The sequence below is a fragment of the Cynocephalus volans genome, chromosome 11, assembly GCF_027409185.1.
Source record: "Cynocephalus volans isolate mCynVol1 chromosome 11, mCynVol1.pri, whole genome shotgun sequence".
Taxonomy (NCBI): Eukaryota; Metazoa; Chordata; class Mammalia; order Dermoptera; family Cynocephalidae; genus Cynocephalus; species Cynocephalus volans.
In genome coordinates this window covers 77,116,469-77,139,601 of record NC_084470.1, presented here as the reverse complement: position 1 = coordinate 77,139,601, position 23,133 = coordinate 77,116,469, and positions in this window count along the sequence as shown.

Below are 23,133 nucleotides of genomic sequence, written 5' to 3'. Positions count from 1 at the left end.
AAGATGGGGAGGTTTGGGATATGCTCCATGAAGGCTGTTACAAAAAAGTTTTTCTTGTTTATATTCCAATAGTTTGGGATGCTTCAGTGAGCCAGCCACCCTAGGATGATGGCTGGGATATGGCAAGCCCTTGATGACCTTCCTAGCTGGTACATTGTGAAATGTTTTAGGAATTGGCCCTTGAATGCTCTTCAATTTTATCCTTTAAGTTCTAAGTTGATGAAACAAAAAGTGATCGTTAGAAGAAAGTCTGGGGGATACAATTTGATATTCTTAGGGTATTTCCAGTTTTATAATTAATTCATGGATGAGAGAACCCTTATCCGATAGCATCCAGAAACGTGGAAATTCTTCATTTCAGATAAGCAACCCCAGTTCTGTTATAGTTTTTGATTAAAATGAAAACTTACCAAGTTTTATTCTTCTAAATATGATAGCTTCACAGGCAATTGAAATCAGCTAGTTCCATTGTTGGGTTTCTAATTCCAGGGCTTATAATAATATTTTTTGGAGTCAAACATGACATAAAGCTAGAATTCCTGCAGCTAGCAAACATGATAAAATGTTTTAGCTGCAGCAGGTGCTCTGCGAAATCCTTTATTAAAAAGAGCTGCCACACACACGCTCAGGGTGTGATGGATTGTACAAAAATTAAGAGTGACACGCTATGAATTTACAACATTAAATTTTTTCCCCTAATTAAAGCAATGGGAATGGCCTCCAAACGAAAGCTGGCTGGAGTTGGACAAGAATGATTGTATTACCCGGGAGTCCAGAGGATGAATTCTTGACCCAGTGTTCTCACAACAAGAATGCTTGAATTAAACTATGAGCTGACGGCAAAAGGTAACTGACATTATTTAATTAAAAGCCTCTCTCTTCTGTTATACCTTGACTTCTATTTCCAACTTGATATGTGGACATTTTCTTCTTCTTTTTCAAATCTGTAATTAGACTTGGTAATGTAGATGTCCTGTTGACAGAGTAAACTCTCCTAACAGTGAGAGTGGCTGACTTCCACACATCAGAAAGGTTCACAGAATAATTCAAACTGTGATGGTGTGTGCATTAGCAGTGACAAAGAAAATCTCGACAAGCAGTATCTACTAACAACTCCATGATTGCTGGGGAAGGTGTCAAATGACTTTACTTTTCTGCTTATTCCTTCTCACACAGAGGAAATGAAGGTATATGTATGTCTCCTGTAGGAGGTATTTAATGAGCCATAACTGTGGTACGGGAACAGATGAATATATTTTTCAAAATCTTTGGAAGAGAAAGGATGGGTGGTTTCGTACTCAGGACAAGTGGATCGTGTCTGGAACAGAGTCACTCAGGAAGCATAATGCCCCCAAACACATAATAAACTCTGCAGCTAAACAAACCTAGTTGTCCCCTGATGTTTGCTCATCTTCTCATTATCAGTCAGGTCTTTCCACACTGATCCCTACAGGGACACCTGAGTGTTTCCTCCATCCAGCAGATTTACAGCTCCCTCCACCGCCCCAGATCTGTGAGGAGGACATGAATAGGAAAAGGCACATATGCCCACACGTAATCCCATTGCCCCTCCCACAGTGGACTTTAATTTCTCACTTTTCTTTAAATAGGTCTGTATTTATCATCCCAATGAATAATTGATTCTGATTGTTTTTCTCTAGAAGAGTGAATAGAATCACTATTATGAGCTTGGACTTCAGAGCTGGGCAGCTTCACGACTTCCTAGCTGAGCGATCTTGGGCAAGTTCCATGACTACGTCTCCTTTGTGAAAGGGATGTCAATAATATCTATCCTCAAAGAGTTGTTCTGAAGATGAAATGAAGTTATGCATGTATGCCTAGCATATGAGATGCACTCTCTAAATGTTAGCTATGAATATCTACTATCATTATAATTATAATAAATAAACCAGACCTGAAACTATTCAAGCTAATTAAAAATGGCATTTGAAGAATGCTGAAATTAGTAGTAAATTATAAAAAACATGGTGGGAGGGGGCACCAAACTATTTCAGAAAGATAAGGATAGGCCTTTTTATTCTTATACTTTGCTTTTCAATGGTCTTAGTGTTAGGCATGGGCGATGTCAGAAAGAGAGGGTAAGAAAACTGGGAGGAAAGAAAAGTTGAAAAAAGTGAAAAAGTGAGAAGATGAAGTGGAAGGGGAGTTCCAGAATGTAGGGATAATAAGAGATGGAGGTACATAATTCTAAAACTACATTTTTATTTTTTCTCCACAACCCAGCAGCTTTTCTGACAGTTCCACTTAATGACACCCCAGATTCCTGCTCACATGCTTTTGAAATTGTCTTCAAGTATTCTCCCATCACTGTGATTTAACTGTGTCACTGCTGGGCTAGAAATATCCCTCTTGCTATCAAAATCCCATCTACCCCTTATTCTCTTCAAACTGTGATGACTTCTTAGAGTTCACAGTACAAGGACAGCAAGTAGAGTAAATCTCAGATTCCATCTTTCCTTGACTGGCTATGACCACTTGCATCGAGCTATGATAAAAAGATTTCCAAGTCCATGTCTGGAAAAGTAAAGAGAATAACTCACATTAGGTCTGCCTCAAGCATGGGAGTGGGGAACGGGGGCTTGAATACCCTGGATTGCTGTCCCTCTTGTAGCCTTTTTACCATCGACATCATTATTTCAGTTGCTTATGAATTTCATCCTGCCTTGAGTTCAAGCTTGTACAAGATCATGTCACCTATCCACCAAACTTTGTGAGGAAATCAAAGCACAAGAGGTTTTTTGTTGTTGTTTTTTTCCTTCTATTAACAGTTCCACATAAGGGCTTCGCATACTGTAAATACTTGGTCATTATGTGTTGAGTGATTGCCATTCAGGAGCAGAAATTAAGATGGTTCAGTGAATAGAGGCAGGCCACATGTCATCTCTTTCTTTCCTTGAGAAATTTTGTTCTCTAAACACCCAGAATGTAAAAACTCACCAGGTCCCTTGGTGCCTTTCAAAGGAAGAAACTCATACATTTCCCATACATGTAAAAGATAACATGTTTGACAGTCTGCAGAATTACTCTCTGGAACACAGAATTACTGAATTTATATAGTTCATTATCATTTTCTCTGTCCTGCAAACTACTGGGAATGGCAGGCCAGAAACGGCAGACCTCTTGAAAAGAAACACACATCCACTCATCTCCACAGGAACTACATTGAAAAGGGTGTTCAAAGCCAGTACACACAAGAGCTCAGACTTGACAAAAATCACAGCCAGTTTAGAACGCCAGTGAGTACTCACAGTTGTGCCCAAACTCTTCCAGTTTCCCTTCACTTCTCTCATTGGGTTGATGAAAAAGCCATAAAGAACCAACACGGCAGAACATGCTGTCAGCAAGTCAGAATAATTATTGCAACTTCAGGGCTGCCTGGATGTGGGTGAGAGACAGACTCTATGTTGGGGTACACAAAGTGAGGGATTGTATGTGGGTGGGTTTATGTGTGTCTGTAAAGGTGCAGGTAGGATCAGCCCAGCCACCTCAATTTTTCAGGACTCTTGCTAATGTAGATTAATCCAGAGAGGAATTGAGGCATTCACTCATCAATTCAGTAGCTAAGATGTCATGTGGGTAGATCTGACAAGGCCTAATAGCTGGAACGTGGACATCCACACTAAAGGATGTGAGAGGGTCATCAGACTAGACCAAGGTTTCTCAACCATGGCACACACTATCAACATTTTGAGCCAGAAGATTCTTTGTTAGAGTTAGGGGCTGTCCTGTGCACTGTAGGATATTTAGCAGTATCCCTGGCCTCTACCCACTAGATGCCGGTAGCAACCACTCCTAGTGGTGACAACCAAATTTTCTCCAGACATTGCCAAATGGCCCCTGGGAGCAAAATCACCTCTTGTTGAGAATTACTGAACCACACCTTTCTCTTTTAGTTACCTGAGATAGAGAGAGAGATCAAATCAATACAGAACACCTTGGTGATATAGTTCTATAAATTATAAACATATACGTTGTGTTTTATCACTCAGAACTGCCTTAAGGGAAATTTGTATCTGTCCTGAGCATCAATTGTGTTAAAGATTTCTTTAGTGTGTTAAAGACTTTCAAAGAACACAAGATTTTAATTTTGAAACATAAGACTACATTAATCAAAGTATTTTTATGCAGATAGAAATATATTTCCAAACACAAACACATTATAACCACAGATCATGACAAAGTAGGCAGTATAACTAAATTGGGAACGAGTCTACAAAATAAATGAAAACACACAAAAAATTATAGAATAAGTATGTTCCTTTCTGCATCCTTTTGGGGATTGTTATAAATTAGAAAAAAGAGAAATATGTACAGTGGGAGTTATATCTATAATACATTTTACTTGTCAAAATACACTGACACAAATAGATTTGTGAGCAGGTGTAGCTCACTGCTGTCATCATTAATTTGGACTCACAAACATCTTGAGTTTCCAGTGAAAAGGTGAAGAACAGATAAAATCCTCATCAGCACTAACTGAATGACAAAGCAATGTTAGAGATATAATGTATCCTAAGCTCCCAATCAAAATCTTTACACTCCTCATTAGTAGGCACCCCTCTTTTATGTTTGAGAGTTGGCTCCTACTCAATAACTTATTAGATAGACATGGTGTGAAGAGAAGACAAAGACGAACAACTGACTTTAAGGAAGAATTTCCAAGTCACTGGTATATGTTCTCAAGTTCAAAGAAAAGAATTCAGTGAAATTATTTTTGCCATGTAAATTGACTATTAATGTATTGACCCAAGGCTTGAATAAAGTTTGTTTTAAGTATAGTTCTTATCACTGGAAAATGAGTTAGAAACACACAAAGTCACCTCAACATTATAATTAGGTTGGATAATTTAACCGAGTAAATAGTAGTTTTATCAAATTCAACCACTATATTGTTCTTTCCCATTCTAAGAGCAAGGACATTTTTTTATCCAAGTTAAATTTATTCTTATACTCCCAATGGCTCTTTTGTGGTCATCATATAGGTGTTTAATTCTTTTCCATTGTAAGGGAAAGGCTTCCTACTCCATTTGACAAAATGGCCTCTAATTCTTTAATGTGTGTTGGTTTTTTTTTTTTTGGCCAGCACAAGGATTGAACCCTGGACCTTGGTGTTATCAGCACTATGCTATAACCAACTGAGGTCCCCGGCCAGCCCTATTCTATAACGTATTTGGCATTTTGCTTGATAATCGGGCATCTGCAATAGAAGAAAACCATCCCTGCACACTGAACTGGCACTCTATTTACACTTCTATTGTGAAAGAGAATCCCTCGTTTGCTAAATATCTCCCATGCCTCAATTGCAAGTACAGTAGTCCCTCCTTATCCATGGGGGATATGTTCCAAGACCCCCATTGTATGCCTGAAACCACAGATAGTACCAAACCCTATGTTTTTTCCCTATACGTACATACATAACTATGATAAAGCTTAATTTATAAGTTAGGCACAGTAAGAGATTAACAACAAAACAAAATAGAACAAATGTAAAAACATACTGTAATAAAAGTAATGTGAATGTAGTCTCCCTCTCTCTCCTGAAGAATCTTAATATTTTCGGACCGTGGTTGACTTCGGGTAACTGAGATTGTGGAAAGTGAGACCGCGGATAAGAGGAAACTATAGTAACAACATATGAAAATACTGATGGAGTTTGCTGTCTGCCCAGAATGCAGCCAGCTGCTAACTTACTTGGAAAAACGTAAGGCATTTTATTTTGCTCTCTGATGTTAATGCCTTCCATGAATCTATACATGCCATCAAATGACTGGGGTTAAAAACAGAAGTCATCCCTCCAGACTCAGCTTAGAGAACACTGACTCTATAAACCACCAGGGACAGTGAGTCACCCTTCCTCTGTGCTGTAGCTTCTTGGATACAACCCCTGATAGTTTTAGCCCATTGTATTAAGGTTATTTATTTATTTATTTATTTATTTGACAGATAACATTGTATGTATAAGGGGTCTTCAAAAAGCTCATGGAAAGATTCATATTATTTTTAAGTGCACTTTTCCATTTACTTTATCACATACAACATGATGTTTCAGTGCACATATACATGTTGTGGAATGGTTAACTCTAGCTGTTTAATGCATATTACTTTACACAGTTATCATTTTTGTGGCAAAAGCACTCAACATCCACTTTGCATTTTTCAAGAATACACTCTATCATCATTAACTATAGTCACCCTACTATACAATAGATCTCTTGCATTTATTCCTCCTATGTAACCGTAGTTATGTATCTTTTGACCAACCTCTCTTCATCCCTCCTACCCTCTCTATCTGCCCCAGCCTCTGATAATCACCATTCTATTCTCTACTTCCACGTGTTCAGCTTTTTTAGATTCCACATATGAGTGAGATTGTGTGGTATTGATCTTTCTGTGCCTGGCTTATTGCACTGAACACAATGTCCTCCAGGTTCATCCATGTTGTTACATATGAAAGGATTTCAGTCTTTTTTTTATGGCAGAATAGTATTTCATTGCTTGTATACACCACATTCATCTGTTAATGGACATTTAGGTTGATTCTATATCTCGGCTATTGTGAATAGTGCTGCAGTAAGCATGGGAGTGCAGGTATCTTTTGGAGATACTGATTTCATTTCCTTTGGATGTATGCCCAGTAGTAGGATTGCTGAATCATGTGGTAGTTCTATTTTTAGTTTTGTGAGAAACCTCCATACTATTTTCTGTAATGGCTGAACATTTACATTTCCACCAACAATGTGTAAGAGTTCCCTTTTCTCCACATCTTCGTCAGCTTTAGGGTTATTGATTTTCATGTCTTTCTCCTCTAACAAACTGTGAACTACTGGAAGGCAATGAACATATCTTATACATTGGTTTATCTCTGAGAGATTGTTCTTTCTTCATACTTAGCATATTTACAGTAACTTGTCTAGTGCCTGTCTTCCCTGCTAGACTGTTACTAGGTGGCACACATTGATAATAAAAATTTATACTTACGTGATACTTAAAATGTGTTAGGCACATTAAATGTAAATGAATACAAGAAGAAAAGAGAAAAAAATGAAAAAATGAGAAAAGGAGCAAATGAACAAGGAACATATAGTCACTAAATGTTTGCTGACTAACAGAGGCATAGAATCTAGTTACGAAAGCAAGAAAAACTAAGTATCACCAAAAAAGAAAAAAAAAATATATATATATATGTGTGTGTGTGTGTGTGTATGTATGTGTGTATATATAGTTTCTATATGCTATAGTTTATTGTATCTCTAAATGATAATATGTTGAATAGCTATCAAAAATGCTAATCTTGGGCCGACCCCGTGGCGCACTCGGGAGAGTGAAGCGCTGGGAGCGCAGCAGTGCTCCCACCCCGGGTTCAGATCCTATATAAGGATGGCCGGTGCGCTCACTGGCTGAGCGCGGTACGCCAGTCACAAAAAGACAAAAAAAAAAAAAAAAAAAAAAAAAATGCTAATCTTGAAGAATTCTTTGTGGTATGCACAAAGATGCTTGTGCTGTAATGTTAAGTGAAAAAAGAGAATGTAAAATGACATATATTAGTGCTCTTCAATAGAAATATTATAAGAGACACAGATATGAGTCACATATGTAATTTTAAGTGCATTAGAAGCCACATTTAATAAAAGTTTAACAAATGGATCAAATTATTTTTAATAATTTATGTAACCCAGTATAGCCAAAATGTTATCATTTCAACATAAAAATTATATTTTATATTCTTTTTTTCCATAATAAATCTTCTAAGTCTAGAGTATATTTTCCTCTTACAGCACATCTCAGAAAAGACTACTACCCACATTTCAAAGGCTCAATAGCTATATGTGGCTAGTGGCTACCATTTTGGACAGTGCAGGTATATAGTTTGACTCATTAAACATAGTCAGTTGGTCAGCCCTTCCATCTGTCTATATCTATTCACATAAGAAAACTGTTGGCAGAGAGTGCACTAAAATATTCATTGCAGTTATCTTTGGGTTGAAGAGATATAGGTACTTTTTCTTCATTTGAAAAATGATCAAGGGTTATTACTTTTAGAATGAAAGGAGTAAAATGAACATGTGAGATATGGGAGAATGGATTCAACATGGGATTCTTGATACGTGTCCTGAGACTAGCATAATAATCAAGGTTCTGGTGGAATATGAGAAGGGAATGAAAGGGCCATAGATGCCTTTGAGACCATGGCCCTCCACTATGGAAAAACTACTAGACACTCTCTTAAAAACAACAAAGAGAATAGTGAGAAATTAGCAAACCAAAATTAGAGGGAAAACCGAGAAAGCAGAGAATTAAGCAGATAGTGGAGGTTATGCCCTTAGGGTATTTGAAGATCTTTTTAAGTTTAAACTTTAATTTTGAAAGGTTCTCAGGGAGAAGTTGGAGCCCAAGGAAGCACACACATTGGTCATTGTAATAGGAGAGTTTCTTCACAATAGTTTGGGATGCTAAAGGGCTGCACCATCAGGGAAAGGGTAAAGTGGAGATGAAATAAAACCCAAAATAAACAGAAGGAAGAAGGTAATTAAGATGAAAGGAGACACCAATGATAAAGGAAACCAAGAAACAATAGAGAAAAATCAGAGAAATCAAAGATTGTTCTTTGAATAGAACAATAAAATTGACAAACCTCTAGTTGGACTAACCCTGAAGAGAGAAAGCAAGAATTAACCACAGAGAGAAGACATCACTACAAATCCTACATTTTAAGAGATAATAAAGCAATGTTATAAACAATTTTATTTCAGTGTTTGGTAACATAGAATAAATGGACAAAGTTTTTGAAAGATGCAAACTACCAAAGCTTACTTAACAAGAAATATACAACCTGAACATTTATCTGTCTATTAAACAAATTCTACAAAGATATTTCAGGCATAGACAGTTTCGTTTAGTGTTATAAGCAATTAATGAAGAAATAAAACCAACTCTACACAGACTCACTCCATCAGAAAATAAAGGAATAGTGAACACTTCCCAACTTATTGAGTCTAGGATTATTCTCATACGAAAACCAGATAAAACATTAAAAGAAAAAAACAAAAACAAAAAAACCCCCACTGGAGTTGAATGCCACTTAAGATAAAAGACAAAAATATTCAGTGAAATACTATGAAATCAAACCTAGCCATATATAAAAAGGAATAATATATTATGGTCAAGTGGCATTAATCCTAGTAACTCAAGGTTAGTTTAATATCTGAAAATCAATCAATGTAATTCACCATATTAATAGAATAAAGAAGAAAAGACAAATGATTATCTCAATAGATGTAAAAATATTTCTGGACATAATTCAATGCTGATTTATTATAAAAACTCTTAGCAAGCTACCTATTAAAGATAATTCCTTTAACCTGATAAAGGGCATCATGAAAAAAAATCTAGCCCTTGAACAACAAATGGGTCAAAGAAGAAATCACAAGGGAGATTAAAAAATACAGATGAATTAAAATGAAAACACAAGATATCAAAACTAGTGGGTTATGGCAGAAGCAGTGCAAAGAGGGAATTTTATAGCTATAAATGCATACTTTAAAAAAGATTTCAAATCAATGACCTAAGTGTACATCTTAAAGCACCAGCAAAAGAAGAGCAAAGTAAATCCAAAGCAAGCAGAAAAAAGGATATAAAAAGATTAGAGCAGGGATAAAATAGAGAAGAGAAAAACAGTACAGAAAATCAATGAAACCAGGAGTTGCTTCTTTGAAAAGATCAAGATTGATAAACTTTTAGGTAGACTGACTAAGAAAAAAAAGAGAAGATTCAAATTACTAAACTTAGATATGGAAGTGGGGACATTACTACTGACTTTACAGAAACAAAAAGGATTATAAGAGAATACTATGAGCAATTGTATACCAACAAATTATATAACCTAGTTGAAATGGACAAATTCCTAGAAAGACACAAGCTACCAAAACTGATTGATAAAGAAATAGTCTGAATAGATATATAATTTTTAAGGAGAATGAATCAGTAATCACAAACCTCACAACAAAGAAAAACCCAGGACCAAATGGCTTCACTATTGAATTCTACCAACAATTAAAGAATTAAAACTAATCTTTCTCAAACTCTTCCAAAAAATTTGAAGAGGGAACACTTTCTAACTCATTCTATGAAGCCAGCAATACCAATGCCAGACAAAGCCACTACAATAAAGAACAAACAAAAACTACAGACCAATATCCTTTATAAAGACATATTAATGCAAACAAAATACTAGCAAACTTAGTTCAGGAGCATATTAAGAGTTGGATGTATTCCTGGAATTCAAGGATAGATCAACATATAAAAGTTGATCAATTCAATATATCACATTAACAGAATGAAGGGAAAACACATGATCATCTCAATTGATGCAGAAAAAGCATTTGACAAAATTCAGAACTTTCTCATGATTAAAAAACACAGGAATAGAAGGAAACTTCCTCAACATGGTGAATGCCATATATGAAAAACCCACAACTAACATCATACTCAAGGGTGAAAGAATGAAAGCTTTTCCCTCAACATCAAGAATAAGGCAAGGACTCAATTTTTGCCACTTCTATTCAACATAGTACAAGAAGTCTAAACAGAGCAATTATGCAAAACAAACAAACAAATAAACCCCCCCACCACCAAAAAACATACAAATTGGAAAAGAAAAAGTAAAATTATTTCTTTCAGATGACATGATATTATACATAGAAAACCCTGAAGATCACACACACACACACACACACACACACACACACACACACACACACACACACACACACACACACACACACACACTGTTAGAGCTACTAAATGAATTTAGCAGAGTTGCAAGATGCAAAATCAACACACATAATAAGTTGCATTTCTAGCAATGAGCAATCCAAATAGGAAATTAAAACAATAATTCTTTTAGGATAGCATCACAAAGAATAAAATGCTTAGGAATAAGTTAACCATGGCAACAAAAGACTTGTGCACTGAGACTATAAAACATTGCTGAAAGAAATTAAAGAAGACATAAATAAATGGAAAGACATCCTGTGTTTATGAATTGGAAGAACTTAGTATTAAGATGACACTATTACCCAAAGCAATCTACCAATTCAATGCAATCTTTATCAAAATCACAACGGAGTTTTTTGCAGAAAAACCCATCCTAAATTCATATAGAATCTCTAGAGGCTCCAAATGGCCAAAACAATCTTGAAAAAGAACAAAGCCGGAGGCATCACACTCCATGATCTCCAACTGTATTACAAAGCTATAGTCATCAAAATAGTCTGGTACTGGCATAAAGACAGACATATGGAGCAATGGAATAGAATAGAGACCCAGGAATAAACCCTCATAATTATAACCAATTAATTTTTGACAGGCATGCCAACACCATTTAATGGGAGAAAGGACAATCTCTTCAACAAATAGTGCTGGGAAAACTGCACATCCACATGCAAAAGAATGAATTTGGACCCTTACATTACACTATATATAAAAATTAACTGAAAATGTATCAAAGACCTAAAGATAATAGCCAAACTATAGAACTTAGAAAGAAACATAGGAGAAAACCTCCATGACATTGGATTTGACACTGATTTCCTGGATATGACACCAAAAGTACAAGTAGAGAAACAAGTAGCGACAAAACAATAAAGAGATAAATTGGACTTCGTTAAAATTAAACTCTTCTGTGCATCATAAAACACTATCAAGAGGGTGAAATGGCAATCCGAAGAATGGGAGAAAATACTTGCAAATATTATCTGATAAAGGATTAATATCTAGAATATATACAGAATTCCTACAACTCAACAATAACCCAATTAAAAAATGGGCAAAAGACTTCAATAGATGTAGCTCCAAAGAAGATATACAACTGACCAATGAGCACATAAAAATATGCTCAACATCATTGATCATCAGGGAATTTCAAATTGAAAACACAATAACACTGTGGTTACTATTTTGGTACCACTTTGCACCCTTTAGGATGGCTATTTTTTAAAAAATTGGAAAATAAGTGTTTGTGAGAATGTGGAGAAATTGTAATCCTTCTGTATTGCTGTTGGGAATATAAAATTGTGCAGCTGCTGTGGAATACAGTTTGGTAGTTCCACAAAAACTTAAACATAGAATTGTCATTCTTTTACCATGGAATTACCATATGATCCAGCAATTCTACTCTAGGTATATACCTTAAAGAATTGAAAGCAGGTACCTGAACAGGTATTTGTATATCCAAGTTACATACCAAATAACAACTTCCCCTGACGTTAGGAGATGCTGACACCAGATACCACCAGTAAGGTAGAATTATTGGGATCTCTATCAACAAAAAATAGCCAGGGGGATTTCTCTTCTTCCCCCTGGGTTGGAGACTCCCTTCTTCCGCTGAGAGACATGCAGGCAGTCTGTCAAGAGGGACTTAGACATGACTAGTACTGTGGATTGAATGTTCCCCCAAAACTCACTGAAACTTAATCTCACTATGACAGTGTTAAGAGAGTGGGAAATCCTATTATGGTAACTGAAAGGCAGAGAGCCTTAAAGAGTGTGAGGACTTTGTCCTTGTGAACTGATTGATCCATTCATGGGGTAATGGGTGTGGTTCTGATGGCTTTAAAAGGAGAGCAACTGAGAAGCTTAACTCTCTCTTTCTTAGCCATTTTGCCATGTGACACCCTGCATCACAGAATAGAGTCACCACTACCAATGCCCTCACCAGATGTGTTCCCTGGACTTTGGGTTTGTAGCCTTGGAAACTGTAAGCAATCAGGTATTTTGTTATAAGCAACAGAAACAGACTAGTGCAGATTGGAACAAAAATTTTAATGCCATATGACACAAAAATGATAATGAAAAATGAGAAGGTAAAGGGACCTAAATGGAAGTGAGGTTTCCATAGTTCACCTGAAGTGGTAAAATGTTCATACCAGCAGATTGTGATAACTCATATTTGTATATTGTAACAATCAGCACAACCACTACAGAAAATATAAAAAGAAATATATTCCAAAACACTGTAAATGAATCAGATGAAATCCTTCAAAAATATTTGTCAGTCACAGGAAGGTAAGAGAAAAGCAACAGGGAAATGAGAGAGCAGACAAATATAAAGCAAATAATAAATTGACAGGCTAAAGTGCTGGCATATTAATAATTACCTTAAATGTAAATGGTCTAAATATAGCAAGCAAAAGACAGAATGGCAGAGTACATTTAAAAAATACACGATCCAACCAAATGCTGTTTATAAGAAACTCTTCAAATTCAATGACATATGTAGGTTGAAAGTAAAGGGATGGAAAAAGACATAACATGCAAACTTTAACAAAAAGTTATGTGTAGCTATATTAATATCTTACATTGTAAACTTTAGAGCAAAGAAAATGATTAGAGACAAAGAAGGATATTGCAAAATGATAGGATTAATCCATCAAGAAAGATATAATGATCCTATATGTGTACACACCAAACAATACAGCCTTAAAATACCTGAAGCAAAAACAGATAGGGCTGAAGAAGAGAGAGATAAATTTGCACTATCGCTGGAGATTTTTAGCAACTGATAGAACTATTAGAGAGAAAAATCAATAAGGGTATAGAAGATTTGAGTAATATAACCAACCATTATGATCCAAAGGAAATGAAATCACTATGTCACAGAGATATCTGCACCCCCATGTTCATTGCAGCATCACTCACAATAGCCAAAATATGGGAACAACCTAAATGACGATCAGTGAATGAATGGATAAAGAAAGAAATGTTAAACACACACACACACACACAATGCAATATTATCCAGCTTTAAAGAAGAAAATTCTGCCATTTGTGACAAAATAGATGAACCTGAAGGACGTTACGCTAAGTGAAATAAGCCAGACGTAGAAAGACGACACTGTATGATCTCACTTACATGTGTAATCTCTAAAAAAATCAAATTCATAGAAACAGAGAATAGAATGGTGGTTGCCAGGTGCTGGGGAGTGGGAAAAATGGGAGATGTTGGTCAAAGGGCACAAACTTTCAGTTATAAGATGAATAATTTCTGAAGACCTGATGTACAGTGCGGTGATTATAGTTAATAGTAATGTATTCTTGTAGTTTGCTAAGAGAGTAGATCTTAAGTGTTCTCACTGCCGGAAAAAAAAAAGGTGACTGTGTGAGGTGAGGGATATGTTGATTAGCTTGATTGTGATCATCATTTCACAATGTATACATGTATCAAAATAACATGTTGTAAACCTTAAATATAAACAATTTTTGTCAATTATACCTCAATAAATGTGGAGAAAATTATAAAAATATTTTACAATAAGTGGTAAATCAAAAATGATGAGACTTCATGGAGAAGAAGATAAAGTGGGTAATGCCAAATATTTTTAAAGGTGGGAAAGAGGCAGAAGCCAGGCTTACAGCTGGAATTTGACCAAGTAGAGAGAATTTTACCAAAGACTAAAGTGTATATTCCCTTCTCAGTTGCCCTTGAAATGGCTCAAGCTTTATGATAATGGTACAATAATAAGAAAATTCACAGGCAAATTGTATAAAAAAGTAATTGAAACCAGTGTGAATCAGATTCTTATTGCCAGTAATTAGAGGTTGAGTAACCCATGTAATGCCACACCTTGAGATAAGTTGGGAGGCTTTTAGGCTGCATTCAAAGAACTTATGAACATAAACTTATGAGTTTATGAACAGGTTCTATTAAGACTGTGTGCTTGAGTATTTCTGGATATTTCACATATTTGTTTCCTCCACTGGTTCAATCACAACCAGACACAAATGATTAGGAAGCTTTAAAGCCATTCTCTCACCATTCTGTGAATATCCATCACTGCCAGAAGGTACTTGGACTGGGAGATGTGAAAACTCCTTGTCTTGGTGGCCTTTATTGACCTGCCCCTTGAGTCTGCACAGAGAAAAAGAGGATAATAGAATCAAATTTAATAGAAAATCTCACAATAAGTCCCTGCAGTAGAAGCAGTAAAAGGCACATCTAATTGCAACATAGTAAAACTTTAACCAATTGGAAACTAAGCCTTCTAATAGTTCTTAGGTCAAAGAGCCATCTTTTACAGGGAAACATAAGAAGTGCAGCTATTTCAACAGTGAAATTGCAGACTTTTGGAAAGTACTGTTAATGAGACTTGTACTTAATGAAAGTGTGTAGGATGCAGGAATAAAAAAACTCAAAAGAAAAAAACAACCAGTCTTCAGTTTCCACTGAGAAGCAAAAAACAACATCAAATAAACACTGAGTTCAATAATATAAAAAGAACAATAACTGACAAGAAGTTTGAAAAAATTAAGATTAAAGCAGAAATCAATCAATTATAAAGCTAAAAAGGAAACTTGAGAGGAAACTGCAAGAGCTAGATATATAAAAAACCAATAAAATAGATCAGATTTTCACTAGTTTTAATTAAAAAAAAAAAGACAATTTGAAATGAGAACAAATTTATAACTACATTTGGAAGACATTTTTAAATTGTGAAAAAATGCTTTGTAAAGTTCATGTTCATTTAAAAATCTAGGTAAAATAACTATGTAGAGAAATAATTAACAAAATTGATGCAAGATCAGCATACACACAAAGTAAGTTGAAAAGAATGCAAAAGATCTATGTCCTACAAGGAAGCAGGAGAAAAATATTATGTTGATGAATCTATAAAACTACTTAATATGTTCAGAGAACATACAAAGATGGTGCTATGGACGTAATTTGTCTTCTTCCCGCCCCCAATTCATATGTTGAAGCCCTGACCCTCACTGTGACTGTATTTGGTGATGGGGCCTTTGGGAAGTAATTAGATTAAATGAGGTCATAATGATAGGACTGATGGCCTTATTTTAAGAGGGACCGGAAAGCTCTTTCTCTTTCTCTCTGCTGTATGAGAATAGAGTGAAGCGGCAGCCATGTAAAGCCAGGTAGAGAGCTCTTACCAGAAACTGAATCAGCCCACACCTTGCTCTCGAACTTCCCAGCTTCCAGAATTGTGAGAAATAAATTTGCTTTTTAAGCTACCCATTCTGTGGTATTTTGTTATGTCAACCTGAGCTGACTAATACAGATGAAAACCTTCCCAATTTATTTTTACCAAAGTAACACAATATTAATTCCAAGACCTAATAGATAATAGTATCAAAAACTTACAATCTTCTCATAGTTTAAAAATTCGTAACAATATATTACCAAATGAATTCAGTAAAGAATTCAACATGACATTGTAATGTTTGTTAAAGTCATATAAGAATGGTTGAACATGGTAATTTTATTAATCTAATAAGTATACCAATAGGATGAAATAGGGTTAGAAAGTTTTTCTGTAAAAGCCTGTAAATATGTTGGGCTTTCCAGGAAAAACAGTCTCTGTTGCAAGTACTCAACTCAATCAGCTTTAGATAGTATGTAAATGAATAGATGTGGCTGTGTTCCAATGCAACTTGATAAAAACAAGAGTGAGTTTTGCCAACCTCTGGGACAAGAAAAAAAAAAAAGATTTCCTATATCTAGATACTAAAAGGGGGTTTGATAAAATTGAACATACAGTAGAGTAAATAGAAACCTCAGCAAAAGAATGGATAAAATCGATTTCATAAACATAAATAGAGTCATCTTTTACAGGGAAACATGACAAGTACAGCCATTAAAGTCAGGAAAAAAAGTTACTGATGCCCAGTATTATTGCTATTATTAAATGTTGCATTGGATGTCTTAGTCAATGCAATAAGACAAAAAAGTAAATAACAGACAAATACTCTAATAGAAAAGATAACTTATGCAATAGATTTTTTCTATCCTAAAATGCAAGAAAATCAAGTGAGAAATTATAAGAACAGACACAGATTTGAATTGTGTGGTTAGATAAAAGATAAACATACAGAAAGTCAATAGTGTTCTACTTTATAAAAATTGAAATGAAAGACTCTTAAACAACATTATTCTCCTAAACAAGTACCTATCCTGCCCAGTAATGGGCCCCACCAAAGGGAAACATGGCTCTGGTGAGCCACTGTTAGGCATGGATCTTTCAGAGGAGATACATAAAGAAACAAGTATTGAATTTTACTGAAGAATGTTAAGAAGTGATGAATCGAGGAAAATCTATCTGGTTTCCCTGGATGCAAGCACTGGTCATTATAAGAATACTCAGTCTCCATTAAAATCAGAAAAGCATGAATTCGGAAGATCATTTATTCATTCAACAAATAATTAGTCCAGTCGCTTGTCTAGGTGCTTGGATTCATTAAAAATAAAATAGCAAAGGTTCTTGTTCCTGTGGAGGTTACATTCTTGTCAGGAAAGGTAGGCCATAAACAATAAGCCTGAAACCATATCTCAGAAGGTGATGAAAAAAAGAAAGAAAAGGGGAATCAGTAGTTTAGGAGCAGTCAAGGGGAGCGTTGGGTTGCAATTTTGAATAATGGGGTTAGATGTTCTCTTATTGAAAAGTGACATTTGAGCAAAAGCCTGGAGGAAGTGAGTGAGGGAGCCATGTAGATATCTGTGGAAGGAACACCCAGGCTCTAAGGCATGAATAAGAATTAGATAAAGAACACAGGAAAGAGCAAGGGACTACCCTGGCTGGAGTGGAATAAACATGTGCGAGGAAGAAAAGTAAGAAATGATGCTCCAGAGGTAACGGGAAGAGATCATGTAGATCCCATAATCATCTTGTGAATCTGCAGTAAAATGCTAATCATTCATTACCGCAATGTTAGTATTACTGGAATTAGTTTATTCAAATATATGATAATTAAACCTGCTACGTAGCAAGTAAGTAAAAGAGCCTTAGTAAAACAGAAGGAATAACTTAGAAGAAGAGCCACATCTTAGATAATTTAGTATAAGATAGATTTGGTATTTCAAATTTAGAATAACCTTCTTTGGGGGAAAAAAAAATCTAGTTTAAACATATCATAGTCAGGAGATTTGAAGTGTGAGATGGACTTCACTCGCCATTACATTACTAGCTTTGAAAACAGAGGAAGCAGGTCCTAGCCAAGGCAGTGAATGAGCTATAGAAGCTAAGAATAGCTCCCAGGCGAGAGTCAGCAAGGAAACTGGAACCTCAGCATTACAATGGCAATAAACCAAATTCTGTCCCAACCCAAATGAACAAAGAAATAGATTCTCCTCTAGAGCTTCCAGAAAGGAATCAGCCCTCCCAACACCTTGATTTTAGACAGAAAATACCCATGTCAATTTCTCACCTACAGAACTGTATGATTAATACATTTGTATTGAAGCTTTTCAGTTTGATTTAGTCCAGTTTATATATTTTTACTTTTGGTGTCATATACAAAAAAATCATTGTCAGCACCAATATCAAGGACCGTTTTTCTCGTTTTCTTGTACGAGTTATATGGTTTTAGACCTTATGCTTAAGTCTAATTCATTTGAAGTTAGTTTTTGTATATGGTGTAAGATGAGGGTCCAATTTCATTCTTTTGCATTTGGGTATCCAGTTTTCCCCACATCATTTATTGAAGAGACTATCCTTTCTCCATTGAGTATACTTGGTAACCCTGTCAAAGATAAGTTGACCATTTATTTGTGGGTTTATTTCTGGGCTCTCTATTCTGTCCCATTGGTCTATGCCTGTTTTTAACACTGCAGGTGTATAGTATGGTTTGAGATCAGAAAGTGGGATGCCTCCAGCTTTGTTCTCCTTGTTCAAGACTGTTTTAGCTATTTGGGGTCTATTATGGTTCAGTTTCATATAAATTTTAGAATTGTTTTTTCTATTTCTGTGAAAAATACCATTGGAATATTATAGGACTTGCACTGAATCTGTAGATTGCTTTGAGTAGTATGGACATTTTGACAATATTAAATATTAATTCTTCCTATCCCTTAACATGTAATATCTTTCTATTTATTTGAGTCTTCTACAATTTCTTTCATCAGTTTCTTGTAGTTTTCAGTGTGTAGATCTCTCACTTGTTTGGTGAAATTTATTCCTAAGTATTTAATTCTCTTTGATGCTATTATAAGTTAGACTGTTTTCTTATTTTTCAGATACTTCATTGTTAGTGTATAAAAATGCAACTGATTTTTGAATGTTGATTTTGTATCCTGCAACTTTACTGACTTTGTTTATTAGTATCAAGAATGTAAAGAAGAAATAATGCCCATCTTTCTCAAACTATTACAAACAACTGAAGAGGAGAGAACACTTCCAAATTGGTTATATGAGGCCAGCATTACCATCATATCAAAGCCAGATGAGGATGCTAAAGTAAAAGAAAATTATAGGCCAATATCCTTGATGAACACAGATACAAATGTTCTCAACAAAATATTAGAAAAATGAACTCAACAGCACATGAAAAGGATCATAACACCATGTTCAAGTGAGATTTATCCCTTGGATGCAAGGTTGGTTCAACATACGCAAATCAGTAAATATGATACAGAATATGTCCACCTCCACCTTCAATGCAGCATTATTCACAGTAGCCAAGATATGGAAAAACTGAAGTGTCCACTGATGGATAAATGGACAAAAAAATGTGGCACACACACAGAGAGGAATGTTATTACTCAGCATTATAAAGGAAGGAAATCCTGTCAAATGCTACAACATGGATAAACCTGGAGGACATTATGCTGAGTGAAATAAGCCAGACATGGAAGGACAAATACTGTATGATCTCACTTATATGTAGAATCTAAGAAAGTGGAACTCATAGAGAGTAGAAGAGTGATTGTCAGGGGCTGGGGGGCTGGGGAAAATGGGGAGACATTGGTTACCAGGTACAAATTTTCAGTTACAAGATGAATAAGTTCTGGGATCTAATGTACAATGTGGTGATTACAGTTAATAATACCATATTATTACTTGACATTTGATCAGAGAGCAGATTTTAAGTGACACTCCCCCCCCAATGGTAACTATGGGTGGTGATGGATGTGTTAATTTGACTATGGTAATAATTACACAATATATACAATATGTATATCAAATCATCATGTTATAGACTATGAACATATTCGTTTTTTGTTAATTAAATATTTAAAAATAATTTTGAGTCATTTTGTTAAAAAGCAAAAAAGATAAACATTAACTTTATCTGAGTTAAAGAATTAAAGAATTAAAATTTTGCAGTATAAATGATGATATGTTAAAACTCTTAAAAACAAAATAACTATAATCAAGATAAAGAGCAACCTTCCAATAACAAAAATGGACAAAGGCAGGAGGTGAAAAGTTGTAAAAGAAGAAATACATACAGCCACCCATGGAAAACATATTTAAGCTCACTCATAATGAAAGAAATTCAAATTAAGTCATGAGTTTGTTTTTTCTACCTGATGGATAAAGATTAAGTCTGCAAATCATGTTGAGGAAGGGAGAAAGAGGAGAAAATGGGCCTTCTCACAAACTGGTAGCTTGGTGGATATTTAAATTGACACACTGTTTCTTGAGATCATGATGGTGAGGATATCAAGATTCTAAACATGTAGCTGATTTAGAAACTTCATCTTTGTAAACTTATCTTAAGGATCAAGTACATAACTCTGCAGAGATATATAAAATGATGTACACTATAACACTGTGAATCATAGTAAAAAACTGGAAAAGTCCTAAATGTCTAACAATTTGATAATAATTAAGTTCATATGAAGCTATTAACAATGACAAACTAATTCTATATACATTGTCAGGGAAAGTTTTCCTCTCCACGTTAAGTGAAAAAAACCAGATTATCAAATACATTCTTGTGCTATGTGATGACGTTTGGGTCAGTGACAGACTGAATATACAACAGATTATTATGAAGCTAAAAAATTCCTATCACCTATTGATGTCATAGTCGTGTTAATGTCTATGTAGCGCTAAGCGTTACTCATGCAGGAGCAATAGGCTATACCATGTAGCCTAGGTGTGTACTAGGCTATACCATCTAGGTTGTGTAAGTGCACTCCATGATGTTTGCACAACTACAAAATCACCTAATAATGCATTTTTCAGAATGTATCCCTGTCGCTAAGCATAGCTATAGTGTGTATCCTATAAGCACACTTATAAAACAACATGAATTTTACACAAATTATTACATATACATACAAAGTCTGAAAGGGGACATTACCCAAACAGAATTATTTGGAGTTGGGAAAAATAAATGCCAAAAATAGCACTGATCTCTATGTGCACTGTCTTAAATGTCTTCTTTCTTTTGTATTTTTTGAATATTTTAAAGTAAAATATGTAGCATTTATAAAAATGATTTTATGTAAAAATATGTCTAACAGTAAGAAAAGCCTAGACCAGGTGATAAAATATTCTAGGAAGTCAATTATTTCTGATAGAGCAAACTTGCTAAATATACCCAGAATTCAGACAAAATAATCAGGTAAAAGTAATGGGAGGAAAGGTTAGAAACATGAAGAAATACAGATGAGGAATCCTTGAAAGAAAACAGAATTGTTGGGGCAAAATGAGTAACAAAGAAAACAACAGTGGACAACTCTTCTTTCATGAAGGCCTGGAGAAAAATTAATGAAGAATTAATTCTTTAAAATTAATGAAGAATTAATTAATTCTTTAATTAATGCTACATGATAAGTATAGACATCCTGTAGCATCTTTGAAGTTTTATAGATTTAAAACAGCTCTTGTAAATTACCAGGAAAAGTGTCGCCTGGACAGGAACAAAACTCCAGCTATATGTAAACTCTGTAACACTAAAACTACAAAAAACGGTGACTTACCTACAACATTTGAGAAAAACACATTTAAGAAATCTATTTTTAAGTAAATTATTCTCTATATCTGAAGACAATAGCATGATAGTCTTAGACACTGAGAGGATCAGAAAGGACACCACACGTATATCCTGAAAACTATAGATATACATGTTTGCATGTATGTGTGTGTGTATAAGTGAAAGAAATACCTTAAAACAAATTAGTCATGGTATAAGAGTAATTAGCACTGAAATAACTAAAATAGGAATTCTTCATAACTAGTGTGAATGTAGTCACAAAACAATGCAAAGTTAAAAATAAATCTTGCAAGATATGATTTATAATATCTAAAAAATCAATCTAGTTTAAAGCCTAAAATGTATCATCCATGCAGTGGGCATGGAGATGATATTAAAGTGTACTTAATGCCTTATCTACATAGAGCCAGATAATTTTTATTTTCAATGTTGAAAAATTTATAACAATAGGTTCATTTTTTTTATGTTAAAAGTAAACATAATCTGGGGGCAAGGTAGAAGAATGGGGAATTACATTATGCCTTAAGATAAAGAAAATTTTAGTCATTTTTTAGATGTTTTCTATACACCCGTGACTATACAACAGATTTAATCCAGCCAAATGGTTGAATATTTTTATTTCTCCTCCTGCTGGTAATTAGAGAAGATTGTGTATTGTGTATTCTCTCTCTAGTGTTTCTCCAGATTTACTAAGTGTGTTGGGAATATAGGGATTTTTATCAATCATGACTGATAGAAATGATCTTCAGTGTTCAATTGTGATTGATTATCAGTGAAAAGATCCAATGTGAACAAGATAGGATTGGGAAATACTGGTTTTTCTTCCAAGGTTAAACCTTTTAAAAATGTGCCTGGTGAATACCTGTGCAACCAACTGACATAGAGAATTATACATTTAAAACATCGATACAAACAGCAATAAACACAGGATGTTTGGGTGGGGCTTGCTTTTCCAGACTCATGAGACCAAAGAGCAGGTGTTTCTAAATGTAGTAGGTAAAAGATCCAGGGATGGATTTTCAGACAATCTGCTCAATTTCTGCTGTTTTTCAAGGAGACAGCTCTGTGGGGAGAAGCAGATTCAATCTCCATAGATCCAAATTTCTGGTGGTCTTTTAAAAAAAATACAGAGAGCTGTTATGTAGAGTTCATATAGAAGAGAACACCACTTAGAAAAGTATAATTTCTACTTTAGAGAGTAAAGATCATTCCTAATTATATGCATGACAACTAAGTGGCTTAAATAAATGAGAAGAGGCATTTATTTTGAGACATCTGGACCTGAAAAAGCCTGTATTATGAGAATTGCAAGCTCTAAGACTTGGCCCGGGAGATATGAGAGTCCCACAGCAGGAGCCAGAGGCTGTACTCATCTCAGCGGCA